The 22,316-nt window shown below is 39.5% G+C and overlaps 1 protein-coding gene across 15 annotated transcripts in view; it reads right to left on the reverse strand.

The window, feature by feature from the left end:
- Window positions 1-22,316, reverse strand: part of SIPA1L1 (signal induced proliferation associated 1 like 1) — a 389,114-nt gene that overhangs the window by 180,746 nt on the left and 186,052 nt on the right. For all 15 annotated transcript variants that reach the window (XM_067028218.1, XM_067028236.1, XM_067028235.1 and 12 more), the window contains one exon: window positions 21,591-21,652. The gene's annotated coding sequence lies outside the window, so the exon portion shown is untranslated. The remainder of the gene's footprint in view (window positions 1-21,590; window positions 21,653-22,316) is intronic.

Consider the following 22,316-nt stretch of genomic DNA (forward strand, 5'->3'; position numbering starts at 1 on the left):
ATTCAAGTTGAAAATAGATTCTTATAACTTAGTAATGATGTAAGATGAACAGTCTTTATAATAGCTTTTAAAAGAGCTGATACATTCCTCCCCCCACCCCCCCAAAAAACCCCAGCCTTCTACTTGACTTTTTCACATTAGTAATTTCCCCAATGTAAAGAATATAGAAGAAACCATAATCATTGTTTAGAGAAATGGGTTTCGACTTTGCCCCCAAGGGGACACTTGGCAGTATCTGGTGGTCACAACTTGGTAAGGAGCGCTACTGGCGTCTAGTGAGTTGAGGCCAGGGACACCGCTAAACACCCTACAATGACACAGCCTCCACAACAAAGAATTCTCTGGCCTCAGATGGCACAGTTCTAAGGCTGAGATTCTGATTTAGAAGTATCTGTAACAGTGAATTGCAGAGATTTATAATCATCCAAGTTCCAAACCTTAGGTCAAAGCAAGTAGGGAAGTCTCCCAGGCTCTCTGTACTCCCTACAGGCTGATGTTTGCAATGGTTCTACTTTCACACGGGATACAGTGCTGAAAACTGCTATAGAAAGAGATTTCACTGTTGAATAACTTATGGACTTATAAGAAATGCAGAGTACAGTAAAATACCTTTACAAATAAACCTGAAAAGGTACTTTAAAAATGTTAACCAATGTAAAATTATGATGACAACCCATTAGATGAAGAAAACATCAATGATACTACGCTTTTAGTAGTAGCAATATTGATAATGTTCACTTCCACTGACTGATCCTTGCTTGCTAAAAATCTTTCACAGTCTTCCTTCCCTCAGAGTTTTAATTACGTGGCTTAAGGTAATTAAATTTATTCTTTACTTCAATTAAGAATATTTCCTGAACACCTACTCTGTGAACTGTTCTAAACCCTGGGGCTAGGATGGTGAACAGAGCAGAAAAACTCTCATTCTTAAAGAGCTTACATTCTAGTAGGGGAGTGCAAGAACAAGGAAATCAATAAATAATGCAAAGATAAGAAGTGAAAAGTGCCCTCCGGAAAAATAAAATTAAAAAGTGATATGGCTAACAGGACATGGAAGCAGCCTAAGTGCCCACTGACAGATGAATGGATAAAGAAGATGTGGCACATATATACAACGGAATATTATTCAGCCATAAAAAGAAACGAAATTGAGTTATTTGTAGTGAGGTGGATGGATCTAGAGTCTGTCATACAGAGTGACGTAAGTCAGAAAGAGAAAAACAAATACTGTATGCTAACACATATATATGGAATCTAAAAAAAAAAAAAAGAAAGAAAAAGAAATGGTTCTGAAGAAACTGAGGGCAGGACAGGAATAAAGACACAGACGTACAGAATGGACTTGAGGACACAGGGAGGGGGGAAGGGTAAGCTGGGACGAAGTGAGAGAGTGGCATGGACATATATACACTACCAAATGTAAAACAGATAGCTAGTGGGAAGCAGCCGCATAGCACAGGGAGATCAGCTAGGTCAGCTAGATCAGCTTTGTGACCACCTAGAGGGGTGGGATAGGGAGGATGGGAGGGAGACGCAAGAGGGTGGAGATATGGTGATATATGTATATGTATAGCTGACTCACTTTGTTATACAGCAGAAACTAACACAACATTGTAAAGCAATTATACTCCAATAAAGATGTTAAAAAAAAAGAAAAGCAGACCTCTCTCTCTCTCTCTCTCTCTCTCTCTCTCTCTCTCTCTATATATATATATATATATATATATATATATATATATATATATATATATATATATACACTCCTGAAGAAGAATAAGATGAAAGGACTTTCCTTCCTAGGTAAGATTCTGGAAAAGAAAAAAGAAGCTGTAGTAATTAGAGTATGATATTAGTGTATCAAAATCTAAATTGACCTTTGGAAGTCAACAGTAACCCCAGAAACAGTCTGAAATTCAAATTTAATTTGGTCTCATTTATTTTATCTGGCAATCCTACACATAAGAGGAAACAGGTACAAAAAATGTTCATAGTAACATTGTTTATAACAGCAATATCTGGAACCTACCTAAATCTGCATTGAGGAAATAATGGATAAACTGTATATTCACACAACAGAATATTAGGCAGCAGTGAAAATAAATGAATTAAAGCAACGAGAAATAACATAATGAATAACATTACATAATGAATCTTAGAAACATTATTAAACTTAAAAACAAAAAAAGTAATATGGCTAAGATGGCTGATTGGATACTCTCATCAATTGGTCAGTCAAGGAAGGCCTCTCTGTGAAGAAGTGATTTGAGATAAAAGACCTAAATGTCCAGAAGGAACCGGCTACACAAAGGAAGGGCGTTCTAGGCAGAAGGAAGAGCAAGTAGAAAGACCCTAAAACCTGAACAAACTTAGCACGTCCAAGGTAAAGAGAGCAGGTGTGGCTGGAGGGCAGGGAGATGACACAGGGTAAGAGAGACAGATAGCTTCGGACTGTAAAGAAGCTCAGAGGCCTTAGTAAAAGCAATGTGAAGCAGCTGCAGGGCTCCATGGCCTTGTCTTGTGCATGACCCAGCAGAAGATGCATATGGCTTGCTCTAAGGTGGGATAAGCAGAGATGGAGAGAAATGGACAGAGTTGGGTACTTCTGGAGGTACAGACAACAAGGCATGCTGATGGATCATATATGGTTTAGAAACTTGACATGTTGATGGATCTATAAAGAGATGAATCAAGAAGGATAACTCTTGAATGTCTAGCTTGAGCAACTGGTTGGATGATTCTCCTGAGGAATTCAGAGTGGGCGAGAAGCAGGTTTATCAACAGGATGACCAACCATCCTGGTTTGTCCTGGACTGAGAGGTTTCCTAGAATGTGGGACTTTCAGTGTTAAAACCAAGGAAGTCCTGGGAAAGCAGCATGACTTGATCACCCCAGATATAAATCAAGAATTCTCTGCTGAGCATGTCTCCTGGACATCTTTGTGGAGCTATCAGACTCACAGTTTGAAATACAGGTGTGAAATCAACTCTGAGCTGGAGACACAGAACTGGGAATCACAGAGGCATATAGGTGGCATTTAAACTCCCAGAACTGGATGACATCATCTCGGGAGGGAAGAGAAGAGGTCCTAGAACAGAATTGGCATTTCTCTTTTTCACAGATAATATAAAGATGTCTGCATCAGTACAGTTCCCCATCTACACAGCCTTTCAGACTTAAGACTCCATGTTTTTGACTCTTACTTTCCAGATCTTGCCAGAAAATTATTATAGAAACACAAAGTAAAATGCACATTTCAGATGCTTTGGGTGACTTATTTAAGCTACTGATACTTTGCTTAAAGCATCAGCTTTGAGGGCCCCTTGTCAGATCCTTCCCAACAGTCACAGAAGAGCCCAAATATACAGAATAGGTTTGTTTATTGTCCATCCTTTCCCTTCTCTTTCCCAAAGCTTCACTGCAAAGAAATCCCACGACTACTACTGACAAATGTGTGGCCTCTTTTCCCTACTTCCAATCCTAGTTCCCTCCTTTTCTAAGTATCTTTAAGAAGAATGACCCTCAACTACCACAATCAAAAAGTCACAATGAGGAAAAGGAACACAGAAAAAAATAAGTTGACAATAAAAACTCTCCAAGGGCAAGTTTCACTTGAGAGAGGCCCGCACTTCAGCGCATTAGTCTCTTTGAAAAAACTGCTAACGCCCTTGGCTGCAACCTAACTTGGGTACATTGGTATTCAAAAAAGGAACAATTACCAGAGTGACTCAACAGATGGCCCATTTAAACTATGGGATTAATACAATGTGTCTGGTGACCTAGTTCAAGTAACTAAATAGAAGCCTCCCAATTGGCCAACTTGTGATGGAAAATATCAAATGTTTGCAGCAGACCTTGTAAAATCTAACTCTATCTGGCCAATCTGGGCAGAGAAAGTAAGAGAATGAAACCTGAGAAATAAGCAAAAGAGGTCTAGGGCTTGGAATGGCCACAGCAGAGTTACCTGGCTCCCCTGTGGGACATCTTCATCCCTATGAGGTAAGCATCCTGGCTAGAGAGAACAAGAAGACTTGGGCATTTCAAAAAATACATTAAAAAGTTAAAAAAAAAAAAAAAAAAAAAAAGGATGCTTTCTCACCAAAAAAGGACTCTGTCTAAAAGATAATTGAAACAGTAGAATTTCAGAGAGAAGCAATTAATGAGAATAAATTATACCTAGTAAACCCTACTCTATTGATAAATGGACCACCCCCATTGTGGGTCCCTCTTGTAGAGGCATAGTCACTCTTCAAAAGGACTTCCCAAATTCTTCTCTAGCACTTAAAAACACTCACATGCTGGATCACTTTGAACTCTTACTAAGTTTAATAAACGTGAAGCATTTTTAATCATATGTAAAGAAAAAGAAACAGAAAAGGCCGGCTTAAGTTTAAAAATAAAAACAATAATAAAAACCTCAAGACCCTCAAGGGTCAAAGGTTTCTGATCAAACAGCTTAAGCAATGTCTTATTATATCATTATGCCTTTTCATTTTACTTTTATACTGAACACCAAATTTGTTTTATTTTTAACTAACAATATTAGAAATTTAAACATCCTAATGTAAATCACCCTTAAAACATTGATTCTCCTGTTGATTGACAGCCGGTAACTACATTTTCAGGGCACTCAAAAAATATCATATTTTTATGTATGTAAAAAATACTCATATACAATAATTTTATCTGCTATGTAAATACCTTCTATAATCACCACATTCCTCTCTGTAAGGATGTAAATTTTAAAATCCATTGGTAATAAAAGATCATTTCTTTATCTTTCAAAGTAATTTAAACTTTGTAAATGATAGAAATTCAATGAAAAAAATGGTGATAGCAAACTTCATAACATAATTGGGTTTACAGACTTCTGACATTATGCTTAAGCACAGTAAAGCTATACAGACACATTTAATGGATACTAAGTTGCATATAATTGCCTGAAGCAAAAATACATATTTTAATTTATATATTTTTAAATGCATTTAATTGCTTCACCTTCATTCCAGTGAAATCACTAAAGGATGCTTCACATATCTATTCCATTAGCATTAAGACACTATTTATAGCTGTAGAATTTAATGTTCTGAAAATACAGTAATCCTTTTAAAAAATGTGTTCTATGATGTCATTATGGCTTTAAAAGGATACGCAGAGCCTTCTACTGAGGCATTCTGACAAACAGAGAAAAGCAGACACCGTTTAGGTGAAAAAATGAAATGAAAAACTCCAGGTAGGAGTCTTGAAGACAGGGCGCTCAAGGACATGTGCTCTCCGAAGAAAGAGTCTGCTGTGTCCACACTCACAAGCCAGAGAGCCATCCTACTGCCCAGCAGCTGGAGGGAAAGGAGATCTCTGCAGGAATATTTCAACAAAAAGAATTATGCGGGAAAAGTAACGTACTCTGAAAGCATTTTCATAATTAAGTTAATTTAAAAAACCTAGGGGGCTTCCCTGGTGGCGCAGTGGTTGAGAGTCCGCCTGCCGATGCAGGGGATACGGGTTCGTGCCCCGGTCCGGGAAGATCCCACGTGCCGCGGAGCGGCTGGGCCCGTGAGCCATGGCCGCTGAGCCTGTGCATCCGGAGCCTGTGCCCCGCAACGGGAGAGGCCACAACAGTGAGAGGCCCGCATACCACAAAAAAAAAAAAAAAAAAAAAAAAAAACAAACAAACAAAAAAAACAAACAAACAAAAAAAACACCTATCCAGTAATGAAATGTAAGATACACATGAACCCACAAAAAAGTTTTCAATGAGCTCCTTTTTGCAAAAATATCTTTAAGTTTCTGATGCATATAAAATTCTACTGAGTCTCTAAAGATTAAGACAAATTACTACTGTCCAGTGCTAACGAGCTATTAGGGGAGCTCTTTACATAAAACCACATAAGGAACAAAGCAATAAGCACCACAGTATAATTCTGACAACTATTCCTCTGGCTGGATGTGGAAACTGTGCCCAGAGAGATGACACAGAAACAACTGAGAACAGGTGCGAGCACTTGCAGAGGAGGAATAAAAAAGAACCAGCCCCTAATCTGGGGCCTTTGCCCACGAAGGGGAACAGGAGGCAGCACCGTCCTCTCCCCCAGCAGGTCTTCTCTCTGACCACCAGACCAGGTGAGATGTCCATCCTTTCCAGGGAATTCAAGGATCCCATTCTTTCAAAGCACTTTCCACACTTTACAGTGAGTTCTTTTGGGGCAGAGATCAGCTCGCATCAACCTGTACAGTCCCAGATACCAGCACAGTCACAAAGTACCTGCTCATTAAAAGTTCGATATAAAAATAAATGAATGAGAAGAAAAAACAGTAAAAGACAAGAAGCTATTTTCATGGAAGCAGGAGAACCAAAATGAAAAAGAGTAACTCCTTGGGAAATGAGACAGAAAACAGAGGTAGAAAACAGTCCAGGAATAGACGTATACATGTATGGTCAGTTGATTTTCAACCAAGACACCAACTCACTTCAAGCAGAAAAAAATCTTTTTAAGCAAACAAATGGTAATGGATATACAGATGGGGGAAAAAAAAAACCACCTCGACAATTACCTTATTTCATACACAAAAAATTAAAGATAGGTTATCAATCTAAATGTAAAAGATAAAACCCTAAAGCATCTTCAAGTAAATACAGAAAAACATCTTCCCAATATTAGATAGGCAAGGATTTCTTGGATAACACATAGTAAAGCACTAACCATGAAAAATTATAAACTGGACTTAAATTCTCCTTATCAAGAGACACCATTAAGAATATAAATCTCTCTCTCAAAGCAAAGGAAATAAAAGCAAAAATAAACAAATGGGACCTAATTAAACTTAAAAACTTTTGCACAGCAAAGGAAATCATCAACAAAATGAAAAGACAACCTACTGAATGGGAGAAAATATTTGCAAATGACATGACCAATAAGGGGTTAATATCCAAAATATATAAACAGCTCATACAACCCAATATCAAAAAAACAAATAACCCAATTAAAAAATGGGCATAAGACCTGAACAGCCATTTTTCCAAAGAAGAACTGCAGATGGCCAACAGGCACATGAAAAGATGCTAAATAAATATCATTAGTCATCAGAGAAACACAAATTAAAACCACAATGAGGTATCACGTCATTTTGTGGCTATCATCAAAAAGAACACAGTAACAAATGTTGGCAAGAATGTGGAGAAGTGGGAACGCTTGTACACTGTTGGTAGGAACGTAAATTGGTGCAGCCACTGTGGAAAACTGTATGGAGATTTCTCAAAAAACTAAAAACAGAACTATCATATGACCCAGCAATTCCACTCCTGGGTATATATATATATAAAAAAAAAACCAAAAACACTAATGTGAAAAGATACATGAGCCTCAATGTTCATAGCAGCACTATTTACAATTGCCAGGCCATGGAAGCAATCTGGATGTCCATCAACAGAGGAATGGATAAAGAAGACATGGTGTGTGTGTATATATATGTGTGTGTGTATATATATATATATATATATGTATATATGTACACACACACACACAGAGGGATATTACTCAGCCATAAAAAAGAATGAAATGATGCCATTTGCAGCACCATGGATGGATGGAACAAGAGATTATACTGAGTGAAGTCAGTCAGACAGAGAAAGACAAATACTGTATGATATCACTTATATGTGGAATCTAAAAAAATACAACAAACTAGTAAATATAACAAAAAAAGAAGCAGACTCACAGATACAGAGAACAAACTAGTGGTTACCAGTGGGGAGAGGGAAGGGGGGAGGGGGGAGGTAGAGGTAGGGGCTTAAGAGGTAAAAACTACTATGTATAAAATAAATAAGCTACAAGGATATATTATACAGCACAGGGAATATAGTCAATATTTTATAATAACCATAAAAGGAGTATAATCTTTTAAAATTATGAATCATTATGTTATATACCTAAAACTTATATAATACTGTATATCAACTATAGTTCAATTTCTAAAAATCCAAAACAGAAAATATAAATATATATGTATATATACACATACACATATGTACATATGTATACATTCTATATGGGTACACATTTATATGTTATTTAAATATAGAGGTAATATATATTTAAAATCTTAAAATTCAAAAAAGATAATTCAATAATATTTTAGAAAAACAATCAAGACTTGAAGATACTGCAAAAAAAGATGAATGGCCAATAAGCACATGAAAAGATCCACAAAATCATTACACATCAGGAAAACACAAATTAAAATCACAATGAGATACTATTTCACACTCACCCCACCAGAACAGCTAAAATTAAAAAAAACAAACAAACTGTGTGGCTGAACCACACAGACTCCATCTCACCAGCTCCATCCTAGGCCTGAAGTCCTACCCACCCTCCCCTTTGTGTGACCGAGCTTTTGCCTACTCACAAGGAATGCACCCAAGGCAGGTAGGTGCCCTATCAACTTTACCCTTGCCTTCATCTGATATGAAAACTGAAGAATGCCTTTTGCTGACACAGATGGTCATGAGACCCCTGGGGTCGGTGGGGAGGGGGGAATCCCTGGTTCCCGTAGGTGTGGACTTCTTCTCCCTTGGTAGTCAGCTTCTATTTTTAGCTCTGCCCCCCCCCCTTACATCCCCCTGTACCTCTTTTGGCAGCATCATATGCAGCTGCGAATGCCTCTGGATCATCATCTGCCCAATCCTGCTTGTGGGTAAGTTACCTACAATAAACTTCATAACTGCATTTTACAGAGCTGCCTGTTTCATTTTTCAGTCTTAAAGTTTCTTCTCAGTTCGGAGGATACTACTCAATATTTCTGCCTTCCAACACACACACACACACACACACACACACACACACAAAGCTGACAATACTAAACACTAGTAAGAACATGAAGCAACTGGAACCCTCACACATAATTCCTTGCTCAAGTATAAAATGGCACAACCAGTTTGGAAAAACAGTTTGGCAGTTTCTTATACTGTCAAACATACATCTACTCTATGACCCACCAATTCTATTCCTAGGTATTTACCCAAGAGGTATGAAAATAATATGTCTACAAAGTGACTTTATAAAAATGCTTATAGCAGCCTTATTCACAACAGACAATCATAACTAGAAACAACCCAATCTTAGAACACTTAAGACCTATGCATGTTATTTCATGTATATTATAAATGAGCCCCCCCCCATAAAATCCTCGAAACTCTAGAAGAATTAAGGTATATAAGAGTGATGGACTAATCCTCTCCCTCCCCTACTTTTTGTTTCTCCTACACTGGAAACAAGAAAGACAGAATGAGAGATCTGAGAGGGGGTGAGAAAGATTTCTGCTGGGGAGAGAAGAGCTGAAGGACGTTTATAGGCAAAGAAAAAGCCTGAAGAGATGAAGGAGGAGGTGCCAGGACTAGAGAATTCACATCTGGAGAAGGAGAGGGGACCACGGTGTCCCAGCACCCACAGACAGGGTGAAGAGTTCAACTGTGGGAAGGCACAGGACCTCATTCTGCATGGAGGACAGAGGAAAGGAAGAGCTGGGTGCTGAGAAGTAAGTTTATTCTCCAGCGTGGCGGATCCATGGGCTTGCAACAAAGCTGCCTTGAACTCCTTCCTCTCCCTTAACCCAACAGTCAGTCTATTCTTTTGTGCCATCTGATGGAAAATGTATTGAATGGACAGCCTTGAGTTGGTACTGTGTGACCACTATAATACTTGCCTAAAATAAGGAGAGACTATCTGGCAAAAGACTGGAACTTCTCTTTTGAATGATAATATGCATTGTGTCAACATGGATTAACTTTTAAAGAAAGAAGTCTGCAAGAGTCCATCTGTTTCCTGCTCTTTAAATGACTTGTTTTGTTATCTTTAACAAACAACTATGCATTTGGGCCTTTATTTACTTATACTTCAAATGTTTGTCACAGACTAATAAACATTAGAATCCTTGTGTTAGCCAAACATTCTAAATACAGAACATGCTCTCTAGGTTAATTTACTCACCAATAGGTGGAACTTAACAAATGGGCCAATAAAGAAGCTAACTGACCTCATATGGAGTATGAATTACTCTCACTAGAGGTGGAGATAAAAAATTACACATAACATGAACAAGTTCTGGTTTCTGTAGAAGCTACGACTTAGACTTCCTTTTCTCTGTACATTTGAGTCCCCTTTTTGTACACTACATGATTTTACCCCTAATTTCAAACAATTTAAAATGTCTAAAGATCTGATGAGTTTAATATCGTCTCTCTTTTGAAGGAGGAGAATTCTAACCTAACAAGAGCTAATATGTTTTCCTCGGGGGCAGATCAAGTGTTTCCACTGCTAGTGTATCCTTCTTTTTCTTATTCAACAAAGATATTACTTCCAAGATAACGGACACAACTTTTTTGTCTTCCCTAGCTAACACTGTACTTTACAAAAATCCAAAATTCTGGAAAGCAAATTCTAGGAATCAACTTTATCACAGTCTTTCACAGAATTTAAGTTCCATCGCCCCAGGGATGAAGCACCCGCTCAGATGATATCTGTGGCAGAAGCAGCATCTCTTCACCCACAGGAGGTTAGGGACTTCACAACAGTTCCTGCAGCTACTCTGGAAGACAGAGGAAAGAAATGTCTCTCTCCACCTTTAATTCTTGCAAGTTCTCTTTCTGTAGTCCAGGTCATATAGCTCTCCACAAGAACATCACTGTACACAAATTGAAAAGCCTGAGGGTGAAGAGTTAAATCACACACACACACACACACACACACACACACACACACACACACACACACACACAAGCTGTATTCTGTATGAAAGCTCAACAAAAACTACAAGTCCATCTGTCAGAGAAAGCATCCTCTAGCTGAATAGGAAGTGAGATGGAGACCTGAAAGAGTAATTCCAAGAGCCAGTTATTTTTCGTGGGGAACTTCATGGTCATTGCCAATAGAAACTTATTGCCATATATAAAAGGCAGTGACTCCTCTCTTTGTAAATATTATGAAATACCAACCACTAGCTTGAATGTAATATAAACTACATTTGTTCAATGTGTGAAGCTTTTTCTTCTGCAAAAGGTCCAAGTAGGTAGAAGCTGGCCTAATCAAGAAACAGCTATTGCCTGGAAACAGGAATGTCAAAAGCAGCCAGTTCTCAGATGGAGGTCAAGAAATGAACAGAGAATATTTATAGTTGGCCACTCAAGCAGAAAATAACTGTAACAACAACATCCTCTCCCATTTATGACACTTTACAGTTTACTAGAGAGCATTTTTGTATTCATTATCTCATTTGGAAAAATAGGCCAAGTCCACTCAGAACTGTAGGAAGTATCCCAGCACCAAAGAGCATGTGGCCCTCCGCCCTTAGAGGGAAAATACTCACAAAATCAAAATAACTGCATCTTCTCTTGTGCTGAAAAACAGTAACTAAAAAACTATCTTGCAGACCCAATTTGAAAGCAACATCCCATGACCACAGTTAGTGGTGAGCTACATGCAATAAACACAACCAAAAAAAGGGGAGTCTGGAAAAGAAAGATAGTAACTACTTACTAAGAAACCAGACTTTTTTTCCCCTTTATTTTTGATTGTTCTTCAAGCATTGAAACGTATAGGAAGGGGCCTACTTTGTCCTTTTGTATCCAGAAATACCAAAAACAGACACAAACTCCAAAAAGCATCATGACCCTGCCTCTATTTTATAACATTTGGAAGAAAATGAACTTGACAATGAAATTTAGAGCCCTAGTAATGAAGAAAGAGAGATCTGAAGTAGCAACAAGAGAAGGCAGAAAAGAAACGCTCAAGTCCAGATCCCATTCTGCCAGACGACCACCTTCCCTGCCAAGGACGATACCCCCACCTAACAGGTGAAAGGATTATCCCTCACGCAGTGATTCCCAACTGTGGTTTCAGACAGCCACTAGGGGACTCCAAGAATCTCAAAGAATATGGCAAAATTTCAGAACATAATTTTAATCCCACCAATTTATGGAGGACTAATGTACCCCAAAAACTGAGTGTAGGAATGGTTGGAAATCACCTCTCTGGGAACTAGGCAACAGTACAGCCTTTTACTTTGAAACATGAAGAGAAAGTAACTTCTCACATTTCTCACTCCCCTTAGAGAAAAAGAGATCCTACTATATAACATTAGGGAAGAAGATCTGATTTTTAAAAAAGGGTATTCAACTTATATCACAGCCTCCTCACAGAATTAATGAAGGAGGAATCCATCTGGTCAGAAATTAGAATGGCTGTTTTAAAAAAATAGAGTGAGCCTATATTTTTCCTTGCAGTTAACATGTCAGCCAAGTCAATCAAACTTTCTATTAACTGAGCATCTACTATGAAAAGCAAAACAAAACATGGACAAATTAGCTACTGCTTAAAGATGCCCTCAGACCTTGCTTAGAAAATGGTAGCTACCTGGTGTTATTTCAGGTCAAAAAAGAAGCAATGGCAGAGTCAGCAATTCCTCTGTGGTGGGTTCCTTTTTAAGACTACAAATTCCTCACCTGAACTCTTTTCTCTCTAATTTTCTTCCCACATCAGGTTGACCCCTTCATTCTTTACCTGAACTTAACTTTATTCCCATCCTCCACTTAGAACAAAGTCAAACTCCTCCCCCCTCTTCCTACCAGCTGCCCCTCATGTCTTTCATATCAAAAAAAAAAAAAAAAAAAAAAAGGGAAGGAAATGGGGAAGGAGAGGTAAAAAGATAACCCATTTTGGGTTTTTTTGTGTGTGTGTGGTGCGCGGGCCTCTCACTGCTGTGGCCTCTCCCGTTGCGGAGCACAGGCTTAGCGGCCATGGCTCACGGGCCCAGCCGCTCCGCGGCATATGGGATCTTCCCAGACCGGGGCACGAACCTGTGTTCTCTGCATCAGCAGGCGGACTCTCAACCACTGCGCCACCAGGGGCGCCACCAGGGAAGCCCCATAAAGTTAACCCATTTTGAAGGAATGAGAATGAGGATTGGGAGACCAACTGTAAGTGACTTAATCCAAATCCTTTTGGAGAAGAGATTACATTGGAATCTTATCTGAAACAAACAAACAAACAAAACCCTACCAAGCTATCTTTGTGAAGGAGTAGTGAACTTAACAGAATCAGGAACCCACTGATAAAGAGACAGTGTTATAGTGTTAAGAGTCCAAGTAGCAAATTAAAAAATAGGGAGGTTTCCTTATTTATAACTTTAGCATTGGGTCTGAAAATAAAATAAATAAATTTGAAATAAATCTGAAATAAATCTAATGAGTGTTATGCACGAAAATCAACTGATACACACCCCCAGCATTGTGAATACAAAGACAACAGTTCAGAATATTAAACACAATCATGCAAAGTCTAAAAGTCCCATGAAGCCACCCATAAGTAAAACAGGCAGAAAAGACAGGATCACTATTTATTAATGATAATATTTTGAAAACAAATTAAAATTTGCTTTCTTCAACCATTTAAATGCAGAGATCTTAATTTGATGCCTAAAACTAAAAACACAATATAACACCCAGGAATCAAAGTTTGAGTATTTTCCAACAATACAAAATTATAAAACAATTTAAAACTGGACGCTATTTGACTAATATAATTCAAATCAGTCTCTCAGTGGAAGAGACTAACATCGCAAAAGTGAAATCCCGCATGCTGTTGCTGTCTAAAGAATCTTCAAAGACAGTGCTGTGTTCTTATTAACATTAACAGCTGCTGAAACAACTATTCTTTTAGAAATCCTCATTTTCTTCCAGGGGTGCAGTTTGCCAAAGAAACCCAGGCTAAAATCTAAATGGACACAGGACCAAAACCAAGTGATACCACAAAATTCAGACTTCATTTAAAACTTTTACACTCTTTCCTTGGAAGAGAGGACAAAGGACAAAGCTCTCATCATTTGCTCTGTTTACACCACAAAGGCTTCTGAACAAGAAACTCTGGGGGTGATTACTGGCCAATTGGTTGAAGTGCATCCCTGCTCATAGAGAATGTTTCTGTTATTATGGACAGACACTTAAAAGAAGCCCTCTGGAAGCTAAGAGGGCTGTGGCATACATACCAAGTTATTTTGAGCCTCAGAGAAAGAGGCCAGCAAACAAATCCTCAGAAACAATCAAAACACCACAAAGGGCAAATAGTTTCAGATCCAGGGAGATGTCTGTTGCTTCCTTGTGGTGTGATGATTTGAAAACCAGACAATAACCGGACTTACTGTAAATTGAAGCATGAAGTGGGATGATGGAGATGTGAGTCAGTGCAGAGTTCCCTGTGCTTTGCAACGTTGCATTGTTTAAGTTATGGGACAGGGGAGGGAGCAGAGAGGAGGGGTACATCAGACAGAATGAGGCAGGGGACAGATATACCAAATCAAAAACAAGTCCAGGAGAGACTCTGAATTCAATTACCCTTGGAGAATTACCGTATGCAGCCTTCGGTCACTTGCCTTTTTTCTCCTATCTTTTTATCAGGGGAACGGAGACATTTCTTTTAAAGATATAGTATTCCTCTTCCTATATAACGGCTTACTTTATAAGACTCCTTCACTTAAAAACAAACAAAACAAAACCACAGGCCTACATAGAGAAATATACCCCACACCAAAAATCTCTCCCTAAAATCGTTAAAAACAAAAGCTAACCAGAATAGGCCAGAGCCCAGCTTCCCTTTAAAAAGGCTCCCTCTTTATCCTATGATGAAATGGCAACAACCTCTTGATATAAATACTTGAAGTTCCGATGATATTATGTTCAACACATTCCATATACAGGTATTTAAGAACTTCTGGGTGCCACCACCCAGGTTAGTCCTTCCTTAATTATTGGTGTGGGTCCCCCTGCACCACCCTTTTAATGGTGTGCTCTGTGTTCTGTGAGAATACATTATTAGCTCATGTTAACCACAGCTACTTCTGGGTGGTAAAATCACAGATGCTTTTCATTTTCATCTTCATTTTACGTTTGGCTGTACTTTCCACATTTTCGTAGGTATGTATTGTTTTTGGAAAAGTTATTTTTTAAATTTGGGAGGAACAGAGGTTTTCTGGATACTTCAAACAAATACAACCAAATGGATATTACTCCAAATGATTAGCAAAATACAACAAAAGAACAGAATTTTAGCCACAATGAATGCTGGGCCTTGGCTTGAATCTTTATAACCAAAAAGCTCCATGCATCTGCACAGTGAATGGATGTACACTGACGTCTCCATCTTTAAAATGAGGACACTGGGCTTCCCTGGTGGCACAGTGGTTAAGAATTTGCCTGTCAAGGCAGGGCACACAGGTTCGAGCCCTGGTCCGGGAAGATCCCATGTGCCGCGGAGCAACTAAGCCCGTGCGCCACAACTACTGAGCCTGCACGCCACAGCTACTGAAGCCCATGCCCCTAGCACCCACGCTCCTCAACAAGAGAAGGCACGGCAACGAGAAGCCCGCGCACCACAACGAAGAGTAGCCCCCGCTTGCCGCAACTAGAGAAAGCCTGCTTGCAGCAACGAAGACCCAATGCAGCCAAAAATAAATGAATAAAATAAATTAATTTTTTTAAAAATGAGGCCACCATGCAGTAATAAAATGGGAATACCACCAAATTTTCAGGATGGGGCCAAATATTCAGACAGAAGAAGAGACAGCTGGTCTGTCTTCACACACTGTCTAGCAGAGTTTTCCAGAGTACAGAGGGGGCACCTACCGGTACAGATCAGACTAATTCTATTTAATTGATTTGAGAAGAAAATTTAAAAAAACAAAGAGGGAGGGAAGCTTTCGCCAGGGATTAGCATTCATTTAGAAAATTGAGATTTCATTTCCACAAAGTTAGAAGGCATCTGCTACTGAGGGGATAAGATATCATCAAGCATAAAACTCCAGATATTTCTACACTCATTCAGAACTTTGGAATTCTTGACCTGGCCTGTCACTACACCCACTGACGAGAGATATTGACTGCCATGGAAGAAATAATTCACACAACGCAATCTAGAAGCCATAAAGTGATGTTAAATTCCCACTAGACTTAAACCTTTCACGCCCAGTCTGTTTAGGTGTTGGCTAATGACCCAATTATTTACACAATACGCAAACTAAGGGCCAAAGGTTGCGTGATTTGTATTTGGTACTGAAGCATGATCTCTTGGCTCCTAATTGCAAAAAGAGATTAAGTGAGAGGTTAAATGGGTATTAAACAAGTCCTTATGACAAACAGGAGCGAAGTTCTTCGTAAACAGGCACCCTTTTTAAACACAGCCTAAATTGCTAACATGAAGGTCTCTAAGATTTATATCAGGGAAAAGAGCTTACCTAACCGTGTAATAAGGAATTTTATCAAGGGTGTTCACTGACATGAAATACTTTATCAATCAGTTTCTTAGAAACTCACTGTAAAATCTTTCAACTTAATTCAGCAGATGTGCTAACCATAATTTTATAATTTGAACACCTGATTTTCCAAAATGAACATAACAGCATATAACAAATAGCAATGACCCAGACCAACAAAGACAACCCAACGCATGTGCTTGTGCACATACACCCAGACGCAAAACAGTAGTCACGCCTGCAAAACACAAAATTACACAGCGAGCTATGGCTTTCTTCTACTTCCCGTCAAAAGATGCATTCCTCTGAGAGGCCCACTCACAGATATTCCAATGTGAAAACAAACATTTATCCATGTAGTAAAAAGTCAACTCACGTTACAAGTGGAAAATCTGGTCTTTTGGCTACTGACTGGCTACATCTGCTTGTCTTTTTCTCTTTAGAGCAGAAACAATAAGATGTTAAGCGCTGGGCAAGATCCCTAATGCACCAGCAGAGAAAACCCATATAAGGAAAAAAAACCCCAAAAACCTAATTAAAAGGTTTACTTTCTATCTAAGAAAAGTCTTCATTTTATCTTTATCCCCAAATGACTTACAAATGTCCTCCGCTTTAGAATGAATATGATTATTTTAATGTTTTGCACTAAAATACACTGGAACAAAGTGAACTTATGATTCAGTGAAGACCAAAAAAAGACTTTCACCCACTTCATTGCCAGGTAAATGACAGGTGTCAATAAGTCAGAGAAGAAAAGGATATCAAATTCCATCCTAAATAAGAGAGACACTGATGAGTGGTTCAAGTTAGAAGATGCAAAACGCACACAATGTAAACTTCCAGGATTCCCTCCTGCGTCAACCATGCTGCAGGAGTTAAGCTGAGACTCTCCGCAGCAAGACAGCCCCTGGGCCTCCCCTTCCTGAAAGACATGGATGGGAGACCAAACTGGAGCTGAAGATAGGCAACCACTACTACCCCTTCACAAAGGAAAGGCTAGAAAGCGCGGAGGAATGTTCTAAAACTGACCCGCAAAACCCAAATTGCTTACAAATGTCAAATGTTCCACTGCTTTTCACTCTAGGGAAGAAATCTGCTTTCACAAACGGGTACATACCCACAGGAATATCTTCAAACTCAAAGAACAAGTCTCCCTTTCTAGTTCCTTCAATCAGAATAAAGAGTGGAAAACATTTAGTAGCATTCTGGATAATTCGCACCAATTTAGATGATTCATGTATTGCTTCCCCAGACTAGATGGTCTATGGCTAGTGATTTCAAGTCAACAAGGGTGCAGAAAGCAAGACCTAATTACAGATCTGAGTCACTGTCTAGAAGTTCCCTCAGCCCAGTGGAGCATCCCCCCCAAAGGTCAACATTTCATTTTGAGGCATTAAAAACAAGCCAAGTCTACAGATCCCTTTACATAGGAAATAAATAAGAGGACATCCTTCCACAAGAAATAAAAATATTAGTTCACTGAATTAATCTTTCAGAGAAAAACGTCAGTAGTCTTTTTCCCTTAAAAAACAATGATAACACTAAAGTTTTTGAAACAAGAATATGGAAATAAAATTCATTACAGGATTAAAGCTTAAATATCTTGCATTTCTTGTCTATATTTGGCCTGCTGTACAAATGGCATTCCATTTGAAGGCTGGTCATCTCCCAATGGAAGAGATTTACTAGCTCTTTTCATAGGGGCCTCATTGATTGGGTGTTTCCATTTGATGGTTATAATCTTCTAGCATTGGCAACATTTTAATTTATGATCCTGGGCCCACAATGAAGGAAAAAAGCTAAAGACAGTTACATTTAAATAAAATTAAAAGAAGGATCCATTTTTTTTAACAACAGGAAAATGCATGCACAAAGCACAAAAACCTAAAACTGGATTTCTACAAAAGATGTTATTGAGTCTGTAGTGTGGATACAATCTATATGAATTAAGGGGAAAAAAAACCTTTTGGGTTTACTTTTTTTTTCACACGTTAAACATTTAAGCGATGGGACTACCCTGGTGGTGCAGTGGTTAAGAATCCTCCTGCCAAGGCAGGGGACACGGGTTTGAGCCCTGGTCCAGGAAGATCCCATGTGCTGCAGAGCAACGAAGCCCGTGCTGCAACTACCGAAGCCCACGCGCCTAGAGCCCGTGCTCCGCAACAAGAGAAGCCACTGCAATGAGAAGGTCGCACACCACAACGAAGAGTAGCCCCCGCTCGCCGCAACTAGAGAAAGCCCATGTGCAGCAACGGAGACCCAACACAGCCAAAAATAAACAAAATTTTTAAAAAGAAAATTTAAGCGAAAATAACACCCTGAAAAAAATGGAAATCCTCTTCTGATTGTCATAAATCTTTCTCTGACATTTTATCGGTATTTACGCTCCCAAGTTGAGAGGATTAATGATCTCTGAGTGGAAATGACTATTCAGTCTGTGGAGGCAACATCCCAAACAAGAACCAGGGGATACGACTCCTCAAACGGCAAAGAATGAGTGTTTTGAATGCAGAAGTTAAATGACCTAAGAAATGTTTCAGACAAGGATGCTACAAAATTGTCTCCAAGACTCATGCTGGGGCACAAAAGGAAATAATGAGATACTACAATTCAAAGTACCATGCTTCATAACCTGTTCATAGGAGTGGATGCCTCCTCTATTACTGCTGCCACCAGTACAAGGCGGAAACAAATTTAGAAAGCACATAAGTCAACTTTGTCAGTATGATGGCTAACTGTCAGAGTGCAGAAGAATGCATAGTTTTACCCAAGTTTGACAAAAGCACGCATTATGACCACAGGATGAATGGAGCTATTTATATGAAAAAGTAACCAACACACTCTGAAAAGCTCACTGATGACACAGTAGGTCCTGCACATGCCAAACCTTCACAGAAGTGCAGGCTCTGTGAATTCACACGCGGTTGTGAACTCAGCAGCAGACCAAGCGCCAGACTCCAGAAGATAAGCATGTTGATTAAACTCATCAGCCATTGAAAATCTAACACATTTCATTACGGATCACCAAGATGCCTAGTAACAGATCTTCGGACAAGTATCTGAGGACACATTTATAGCTTCTTTCTGTGATCCTGAATTTCTTCTCAACTTCTTTGTGATTTTAAGCAACAAAGACACACACAGTATCTACGTTTACCTGAAGTGAAAAAGCATACAGAAATCATCCTACACGTACGTGGTAACAGCACAAAGAAATGCATGAAAAGAACAAAGATCAAAACCAGGATAGTGGGGCTTCCCTGGTGGCGCAGTGGTTGAGAGTCCGCCTGCCGATGCAGGGGACACAGGTTCGTGCCCCAGTCCGGGAGGATCCCACATGCCGCAGAGCGGCTGGGCCCGTGAGTCACAACTACTGAGCCTGCGCGTCCGGAGCCTGTGCTCCGCAACGGGAGAGGCCACAACAGTGAGAGGCCTGCGTACCGCCAAAAAAAAAAAAAAAAAAAAAAAAAAAAAGCCAGGACAGGTTCCTCAGAGGTGGAGAAAGGATACTGCTATGAGGGAAGATGGCTGTAGGGTTTTAACTGTTCCACAGAATTGGTAAACATTCTATTTGTCTAGAGTGTTGTAGCAGGACACATAATAAATATCTGTTATATCATCCCTTATGCAGTTTCTGTATGAGTATTCACAGTAACTTTTGAAGAACAAAAGCAAACAAGGAACTAGAAGTCTGGTATAGAGTGTTCTAAGAAAACACAAGGGACAGCTCCACACTGTTAAATATATACCTATACAAGGGGATGGTTTTCAGGTCAGCAGTCTAAGAACCTTTTCAGCACTCACAGCCCAAGTGGGTTGATTAAAAGGCAAAACCTCCAGGGAAAGAAAAGAGAGAATCCAAAAGCAATGTATTTCATTCTCATGTCTTTGAATATGAAATCACTGCCTGTGAATTGTTCAGAATGAAGAGGGTGCCGTCAACAGCAACACACCCTGTCAGATTAGTTTAACAGTATGAGTCTGCCTCCCTTTGCAATTGCTCCCACATTCCCCAGGGAGAAACTAATGGAGTACTAAAATCAAATGGAGGGCTTCCCTGGTGGCGCAGTGGTTGAGAGTCTGGCTGCCAGTGCAGGGGACACAGGTTCAGGCCCTGGTCTGGGAAGATCCCGCATGCCACAGAGCAACCAGTCCCGTGAGCCACAACTACTGAGCCTGTCCGTCCGGAGCCTGTGCTCCGCAACAAGAGAGGCCGGGATAGTGAGAGGCCCGCGCACCGCGATGAAGAGGGCCCCCGGCTTGCCGCAACTAGAGAAAGCCCTCACACAGAAATGAAGACCCAACACAGCCAAAAATACATAAATAAAATACTGAATACATGACTACTTAAAAAAAAAAAAAAAAAAAGCAAATGGAGATGAAGTGAATCACCTAGGATGTTTTGGCTCCCAACTCAAACTGGCTTAAACAAAAAGGAAATGTTACTGGCTCACATGCTTGGACTTCTGGAGGAGAAACTGCCTTCAAGGCTGGTTCCTCTCCACTCTGTGTGACTTCCTGCTCGGCCTGGAGCCACACCAGACCCCACACCAGTGCAAAACAACATCCAGAAGAACAGAGGCAGAGGCAGGCTCTTCCGGTAGCTCTGTTTGAAGTACGAGAAGACTTCTGCCAGAAGCTCCTGGCAAACCTACTTTGGAGTCTCCTTGGCTAGAGGAGGATTAGAGAACCATTCTTGAAGCCAGGCCGCTGGCCAGTTAATGCCCAACACTGGCTGATGCCTCCTCCCCGATGAGTTAATCATGCGTGGACACAGCAGGGATGGGACTGTCCCTCATCAGGGCCCACCCTGGAGCTGTGGTCAGCTCCTCAGCCCCATAACATGGTGGGGGGCTTGTTGCGGTGGGGTAGATGAGATGCATAATATGGATTCAATCCTAATGTCTACTCACTAGCATTTACAGGGAAAGGCCTGAGCCATTCTGTGTTTATCAGAAGATTAAATAAATCATAAGTGTGATATATTTGTACATATATAAAGCTAGAGACGCAAAAATCAGATGACCAAATGAATGACTTCCTTTGAGAAAAGCAGATTTATTTTGGCCACACCACGCTCCTTACAGGACCTTGGTTTCCCAACCAGGAATTGAACCCAGGTCCACGGCAGTGAAAACGCTGAGTCCTAACCACTGGACTGCCAGGGAACTCCCGAGAAAAGCAGATTTTTAAAAACTTTGTTCCTATACCTCCACTGCTCCAATGAGAAATTTAAAGACAGAAAATTAACACTTTATAAAGCACGTAGGTCATAGGAAGTATGGTATAGTACTTACTATATTCTTGTGCCATAGCTACAGAAATTTAGATAACAGCATCCACATTAACAATGTATAACCTGAAAAAAAAAAAGAATAAAAATAGTTAAGTACAGAAGAAATTTCATTAAAAACAGCTGCATAACTTTGACAAGTCTTATTTTTTTCCCTGAAAGAAGTAAACCAGACTTTTTAAAGTAAGCAGCTGAACTTAAATTAAAAATGAGAAAAATATCTGTAGTATAAAAATTCTTCTATCTTCAAGTTAAAATTATCTGCGTCTTTTGTAGATCTGACTACCACCAAACAAAGAAAATACATTTTAAGCAAGTAAAATTGCCCTGGACTGCCATTTATAAAACAGAAACAAAAGCAATTACTAAACGGACCTCAAAAACCATGTCATCTAACCCCTACAACACACATCCAACCTACTGAGTTCAACGCAACTTAAAGCTAAATAAATCAGCTTCAATTTCTAAATTCCTAAACTCAAAGATCTGAGGAAACAGTCCTCAGAAAAAAATGCACATATCTGATTCAAATATTTGACACTGCATCTTAATAAAATATTTGAATATTCAGCATACCTTGAAATGCTAAAGAAACACAGCCAAAGAACTGGGGACTCTAAGAGAAAAGGCATATGTTTCTTTATTGATGTTAAAGTTTTTACATGCGTGGAGATGCCATGGAACAATGAAAACCTAAAGTGGCAGTTAGATCCAGGGGCTTATAGCCATT

The sequence above is a fragment of the Kogia breviceps genome, chromosome 3, assembly GCF_026419965.1.
Source record: "Kogia breviceps isolate mKogBre1 chromosome 3, mKogBre1 haplotype 1, whole genome shotgun sequence".
NCBI lineage: Eukaryota > Metazoa > Chordata > Mammalia > Artiodactyla > Physeteridae > Kogia > Kogia breviceps.